Below are 6362 nucleotides of genomic sequence, written 5' to 3' on the forward strand. Positions count from 1 at the left end.
TAAAATTGCGGTAAAACAGGTGATAAAACTGTCAGTAATATGTACGGAAATAAAGCTTTTTTGACCACTGTAGGGCAGCCCATATACTTGCCACCCATTACACAGAGACGACTCAGGAAAGCCTGTCACATTTAAAGTGGGACCTCAACTCTTGCACAGGACAGATGGAAAACATATAGAAATGCACCCTGTATGTATATAATTTAGCCTGTCTAATTCTCCCTCATCTGTGAATAATCACAACCATAATTTTAGCTCTCAGCTGTGCTAGCTGGCTGCCTCAGCAGAGCAGCTAATGTGTAAACACAGGATGTTAACCCTATGTCTGCTTCCATGAAAGCAGGAAGTACATACACGGGAGATTTTTTGCTGGATTTGTATCTACTGTAACAAAAATGTTTTTCTTTAAAGGTAATTATGCTGTTGCTTATCTTTTACAGCAGAGAAGAATTTCCTCCTCGGGATCTATTAAATCATCTAAAAGACTGTACAAGGTCTGAAAGTGCGCCTTGAGATTAGACACACTCGTCTTTTCTGCCTTCTATGTAAAATTGACATAAACTCAAACAAACAAAGCTCAAAAGGCTCCATCCTGAAGGCCAAAAGCAGAGAAGTGATAATTATCACCTACCATTTGTAGGTGATAAAAAAATCCTTAATTAACACCAACTTTTCAATTGAGAATCTCAAATTGGAGATACATTTTGAGGTAATTACCACACTTTTACCTCACTTTTACCGCATGAGGTAAAAAAAAATTGTGAATTTCAAAATGGAGATATTTTGGTCGGTGTTTATCACTACCTAATTTAACTCATGCGGTAACTCATTGAGAATAGAGCCCAATGAGTTGAACAGAGTAACCAAAAAGCTCAGGGTGACCGAAACTACTAGTAATGTATAGGGGGATAAAAGGAACCAAAACGCCCTCCTACTAATAAAGCAAAGCTTGGTGTAATTTGCCTTCTTAAAACAGAAGGAAATTTGCAATAATTCAGTTATAAGTGAGCATTTGTGGTTACCCACAATGCACTACCACTGAATATGCAAACTGGTCCAAGCCCTATTTCATACAGCCTTATCAATCCCTGCCATGTACTGATGAGGACCAAAAGCCCGAAACAGGCTGTCTACATGTGGGTTTGATATGGCTGTGTAAAACTTAAAGCTATAGGCTTGCTATACACCAGCGCTTCTGGATGCTTGCTTGGCTTAACAAGGGCGAAAAGGGATAATTTGCATATTCAGTGGTAGTGCATTGTGGGTAACCACAAATGTTCACTTATAACTGAATTATTGCAAATTTCCTTCTGTTTTAAGAAGGCAAATTACACCAAACAATACGTTGATAAATCCCAATATGGGCTGCAAGTGTTTCTAAGTGGCTATACTGTACATCAGACTTTTGTATATTAGATTAGATTGTATAAACACACAAAAATATTCAGCTAAAATGTAGAGCCTTGGTTTATTGCTTTGCATTGATCCAAACATTATCAAGAAAAAAAGACCACTATGTTTAAACAATTTAATCTAACATATAATGCCTTTAAAATTTTACATTGACACACTTCAGATTGAACTTTCTCATTTGTTTTGTTGAAGAGGTTATACTCAGGGCCGAATTTATGGAATGGCCACAAAGGCTGGAGCCTTGGGCAGCTGCAGCCCAATGGGGCACCTGAAAATGAAAGAGGGGTTGTAACATATGAAATAGGGGCTTGAAATATTGAGCAACAAATGAAAAAGAGGAACTGAGGCCCATGGGAGCTGTTCATGAAAGAAAGCGGCTACAGTACACGGATGATACACATGAAAGAGGGGGCTACACGTGGAATGTTGAGGGTGTGGTACCAATGGAGTCCGAGAACCTTCCAAAGGAAACAAAAAACAGACACGGACACCAGCCCCTGATAGTGTAGTGACGTTGAGGGTATGGGACACTCAACAACAGTATGTGCAGAATACTCACAAGAATAGGTTGCAAGACTGGCAACCACAGTGTAATGGCTGGTGAGGAAAGCCCGTCCTCACTAGGGTTCTTTAGTCTTCGTCAATGTAGGTCGGTCTCTAGCAGTGGCGGCGCCAGGGGGGTGCTCAAGCACCCCCTAAATTTGTCCAAGCACCCCCAAAGCACCCCCTGGCGTGAACTGACTTGAGGCGTCTAAGAGACGCCGAGTCAGTTCACAGCAGCAGCACGGAGCAGCAGGCAGGGCTATGGTAAGATGGCCGCCCGAAGCCCTGCTCTGCAGACTTGGAGTTTGCAGTGCAGGGCTTCGGGCGGCCATTTTCCCGTAGCCCTGCTCGCCGTATGCAGGGCGCTGCAGGAAGTAAGAGGATCGTGGGAGCTGAGCTGCGCGCCACAAGGAGGTCGGAAGAGGAGGAGGTCGGAAAAGGAGGTCTTCTGACTAGGTGAGTAAATGGGTTTTTCTTTTTCAGGTGGTGCTGCTGATTGGGGTCAGATCTGACAAGGATTGTGCATATTGGGGTCAGATCTGATAAGGATTGTGCATATTGGGGTCATATCTGATAACGGTTGTGCATATTGGGGTCATATCTGATAACGACTGTGCATATTGGGGTCATATCTGATAACGGTTGTGCATATTGGGGTCATATCTGATAACGGTTGTGCATATTGGGGTCATATCTGATAACGGTTGTGCATATTGGAGTCATATCTGATAACGGTTGTGCATATTGGGGTCATATCTGATAACGGTTGTGCATATTGGGGTCATATCTGATAATGGTTGTGCATATTGGGGTCATATCTTATAACGGTTGTGCATATTGGGGTCATATCTGATAACGATTGTGCATATTGGGGTCATATCTGATAACGATTGTGCATATTGGGGTCACTGAACGTGTTTTTTGTTCAAATCTGCTCACATTACGTGTATTTTCTTGAGAAAACCTGCACAATTATGTGAATTTTCTGGGGAAAGGGTCACCAAAACTTGGGCCCTCTGTCTTTGTGTTGCACTTTTAAAGGGAACCCGAGGTGAGAATAATATTGAGGCTGCCATATTTATCTCCTTTTAATTAATACCAGCTGCCTGGCTGCCGTGTTGGTCCTCTGCCTCTAATTCTTTCAACTATAGACCCTGAACAAGCATGCAGCAGGTCAGGGGTTTCTGACAATATTGTCAGAACTGACAAGATTAGCTGCATGCTTGTTTCTGGTGTAAGGCCTGGAACCCACTGCAACGCGCAATCGCTAATCGCTAATGCTAGCGTTTTGTATGTGCGTTTTTGTAGCGGTTACTGAAGCGTTTTCCGGCGTTTTTGAGAGCGTTTTGTACAAATGTGTAGCGTTTTGTAAGCGTTAGCGATTAGCGTTTTTGTGCCAGCGTTTTCCATTTTCATTGGTTCTTTCAAAATTTGTCTGTTGAGGCATCAATTAAAGGCACTATCAGGTGAACATTGATGATGTTACTAGCTTTACACACCTGATGGCGCTAATGGGATCATGTGGACTATAAAAAGTAGATTGACACAACATCCTGTGTGGGTTTTGTAGAGGAGTAATTAGAGACAGAGAGAGACAGAGAGAGAGACAGAGAGGGACAGAGAGAGAGAGAGAGACAGAGAGAGAGAGAGACACAGACACAGAGAGAGAGATTGGTTGTGTGGATTGTGTTGCTTCATCATGGAGGCATGTGCTTTGACCATCCTGATGACTGGAGCTGCTTTGGTGGCCAGACGCAGGAGAAGGGCACATAGGTACTGGGTGCACCCCATGCTTCAGGAAAGGGAGAGAAAGGGCCAGTTTAGGACTCTCTACAATGACCTGCGTGCAGATGCAGAGAAGTTTTTTGGATATACCAGGATGTCCATTTCCAGGTAAGAAGGCTGCTTATGTTACAAATATTTACCCTTATTTGTATGTTTACCATGTGTGAAGTTGTTATTAGTATTGTTTTTATACTGATGGCCATCATCAACATGGTAGAAGTATAAATGCGTTCAAATGTCTAATAACACTGTAGTATGTGTAAAAGGACTACATAATATGTGTTACCTCACAGTTATGTTTCAAAACTCACGAAATACATGTCATCAATATATCTCCAAATTATGGAGAACATACACACACAAAATTAAGCACACCAAGGTTGTAGGATTGTTTTTATTTGGGAACTGTCAAGGGAACCAATCCCACAAACATGAGTCCCCTTAGGAACATCAATGTTGTGTTATACATTGTAAACTGGTCAACCAAATAGGGTTGTGTTTTTAACCAAATTATAACAAGCATGTTTTATGTCATAGTTACCAATCACATAAAGTGCTTTCAGCCACATATTTCAGACATAATGCTACAGTAGAGGATACTTGGCCCCTGCACAGGGTTATGCCCCTACCCCACTAACACATAACTTTTCTTCCTTCTATTAAAATGAGGTATATCAAAGGTACAGCATTTATCAATCATAACCCGCTGCGTTGGTGTTTCACACTATTGTGTCACATATGTATGATATCCCTGGGATTGATCATTTTCTGGCAGATAAAGATTGTACATCTATGTGCATGTGTCGTGGAGAGGAAAGTGATCTCCTCTCCAGCACCTATGCACACCTAGTACATGCACATATAAGACCTGCTGCTCACACCCTCTAGCCCCAAACACAGGTATATTGGACATTAGGGGATCCCACCATGCAAACAGCGTTCAAAAAGTCTAACCATTCGACACGTTTCGCCTAAACGCCTTCGTCCAGAGTGAATACATATATACAGTGCTGTGCAACAAACATATACAGTGCCCCTGGCCTGCCCTGTGGGGCAGGGGCACTGTATATGTGTATTCACTGTGGACGAAGGCGTTTAGCCGAAACATGTCGAGTTGTTTGACATTTACTACACTGTTGGCATGGTGGCATCCCCTAATGTCCAATATACCTGTGTTTGGGGCAAGAGGGTGTGAGCAGCAGGTCTTATATGTGCATGTACTAGGTGTGCATAGGTGCTGGAGAGGAGATCACTTTCCTCTCCACGACACATGCACATAGATGTACTATCTTTATCTGCCTAAAAATGATCCATCCCAGGGATATGATACATATGTGACACAATAGGGTCAAACACAAACGCAGCGGGTTATGTTTGATAAATGCAGTACCTTTTTATATACCACATTTTAATAGAAGGAAGAAAAGTTATGTTTGTCAGCGGTAGGGGCATAATCCTGTTTAGGGAACACGTATCCTAGCCAAATCCCCCGAGTAATCTATTAAGTATCTGAAAATGCTACAGTAGTAATATTAATTTTTAAAACAGATCTATCCAAATATGCAATTTTTTCTTGCAAATAATGTATATTTGTGTTGCTATTCTAGCTTTGACTTCCTTATGGCCAAATTGAGAGATAGTTTGCGGCACCAGGACACACAGATGCGCAAATCTATTTCTCCTACGGAGCGCTTACTGCTTACTTTGAGGTAACTATTTTTGTTAATACCATATGCAACCTATAATGTTCAACAAGGGATTGTGAACTAATGTACTGTAAACAATTTTCTTCATAATACTTGCCATGACTACTGTAATAATGTGTGCACAACTGAACATCTCTATTTGTAGAAGAGACACTACTGCAGCCAAATAATAGAGTACTGTACAGATGGTCTACAGGACTAGCAGTTGGTTGTTGACCACTACATGCACTGATAGACAGGGCCAGGGGGGTGGCAGATGTGTACAGAGTGTTGGTCACGATGTAACAGATGTATTGTATGGGTAGAAACACATATATCAGGCCATGACCCAGCATACTAATGTTGCAATGCTCATCTTGAGTAGGTCAAAAATAGACACTACCTAATTAAGTAGGCCTAACAGCCATTGAAGTCAAATCGAGTTTGTGACTGAACCATCAGATTCTGTCCAGTTGTGTCGCCAGTAAAAGGTGGGTATTCATATTGTAGTCATTGTGGCAATGACCTCATGGTCATTAGGGCACCATTTATGTACTTGCTGGTGGGGTGATGTGTGTGTTTCTATCCCATACAGTCGAGATGTGAACCATTTACTACACTGACGAGTAATAACACAAAGGCTGCATATATATTAGGGAAACAATTACATCATGTTCATGTCGTCAAACCATAATTATGTAAGGGAAGATACACATACCTAACCAATCTCCGGCCCACGGAATTGCTAATAGACCTATGTTTTTAATTGTGCACGCATTGTTACAGTAAATTGGTTCAGTCAGGGTAGATTGTGGCTTTACTAAGAACTGCATGAAACCTATGGGTGTATTATTTGCGCCCGACACATGCAACAGAAATGGAGAGCTACATAGCGGTTTAGAAGATAGCATTCAAGATAACTAATTGTCCTCTCGT

Source organism: Hyperolius riggenbachi, chromosome 6, assembly GCF_040937935.1.
Source record: "Hyperolius riggenbachi isolate aHypRig1 chromosome 6, aHypRig1.pri, whole genome shotgun sequence".
NCBI classification, from domain to species: domain Eukaryota; kingdom Metazoa; phylum Chordata; class Amphibia; order Anura; family Hyperoliidae; genus Hyperolius; species Hyperolius riggenbachi.